At 38.6% G+C, this 1,011-nt stretch overlaps 1 long non-coding RNA gene and 2 other non-coding genes across 4 annotated transcripts in view; all 3 read left to right on the top strand.

Annotated features, from left to right (window-relative positions):
* The window catches only part of LOC116702872 (uncharacterized), a 2,207-nt gene extending 1,272 nt beyond the window's left edge, over window positions 1-935 (top strand). For both annotated transcript variants that reach the window (XR_004335275.1, XR_004335274.1), the window contains one exon: window positions 749-935. This is a non-coding gene — a long non-coding RNA (uncharacterized LOC116702872). The remainder of the gene's footprint in view (window positions 1-748) is intronic.
* Window positions 593-684, top strand: LOC116703816 (small nucleolar RNA SNORD88). The gene has a single exon (XR_004335518.1). It is a non-coding gene; the product is annotated as a small nucleolar RNA SNORD88 (small nucleolar RNA).
* Window positions 840-929, top strand: LOC116703819 (small nucleolar RNA SNORD88). The gene has a single exon (XR_004335520.1). It is a non-coding gene; the product is annotated as a small nucleolar RNA SNORD88 (small nucleolar RNA).
* Window positions 936-1,011: the final 76 nt, after the last annotated feature.

The following is a 1,011-nucleotide window of genomic DNA, read 5'->3' as shown; positions in this document are numbered from 1 at the left end:
AATCTCTATGTACATTTTTGTAAGCAACTGGGACTTTGAATTTTCCCTTTGATCAATAAATGATTGCAGTAGACATACAATAAAAAAAGAATCTATAGTTCAAGCTTGAATCACGATTCAAATACATTTTTGCACACCCCTATTAAAATGTAGGTATGCTCATTATTGTAAATGTCCTGAAGGCAGTTAACGGCTCTTCCAGCTAGACACACATTGTTTACAATATCTTTTGGTGAAAATGTCAAATTGGACAAAGGTCTAGTAATAGCATCATATGTGTCCACTGGAGAGCAATAAAACTCTGAGGCTCCTTGAGTCCAGACTACAAATAGCATACACTTCTATCAAGGAGATTTAAAATTAAATAAACTTAGTCCTAAGTTGCCTTCGATGAAAGTCCATGATGTCTCAACTAGTCTCTGAGCATATCACTAAAATGGTAAGATGGCTTTGTATACTAAATTAAGTTTATTGCTTTTGATATTTGTTTAAGAGATTGAAGTTTTGTTTGAATCTAGCTATACTGGTGCATGTCCGCTACTGCAGCCCAGTGCTTCTCTTATTTCCTGCCAGTTGTATGAATTTAGCTGTCCCTCTCCCCTGATGACTTGCACTGGGCTCCGAGTCTGGATGAAGACAAACGTGCATCTTTGGCCCTGACAAGCCAGAGTTTCTGAGGAGAAACTACACAAATAAGTGTGAATGTGAGAATTGTAACACAATTAAAATGTTTTTCTTCTTTCTTCAGGTGTTAAAGTGAAGCCACGTACAGACTGGACTTAAATCAGGTTTGTCCCAACGCAGCGTCTCTTGGCCTTTGAGTAGCAGACACTGAATGCTATCTCCTGTGATGTATAGCACTGGGCTCAGAACACTAGTGATGACAGAAGTGCAGTTCTGCCCTTGACAAGGCAGACTCTGATGAGATGATTGATGTAGGGGAAAGAAAATGTTTTAACCTTGTAGGATTCAGGTTATTCTGACTGCTGTTTCCTGTTTATTTTTCAGGTG

This window comes from Etheostoma spectabile, chromosome 15 (genome assembly GCF_008692095.1).
Source record: "Etheostoma spectabile isolate EspeVRDwgs_2016 chromosome 15, UIUC_Espe_1.0, whole genome shotgun sequence".
Taxonomy (NCBI): Eukaryota; Metazoa; Chordata; class Actinopteri; order Perciformes; family Percidae; genus Etheostoma; species Etheostoma spectabile.
This window is presented reverse-complemented; position numbering and strand designations above follow the sequence as displayed.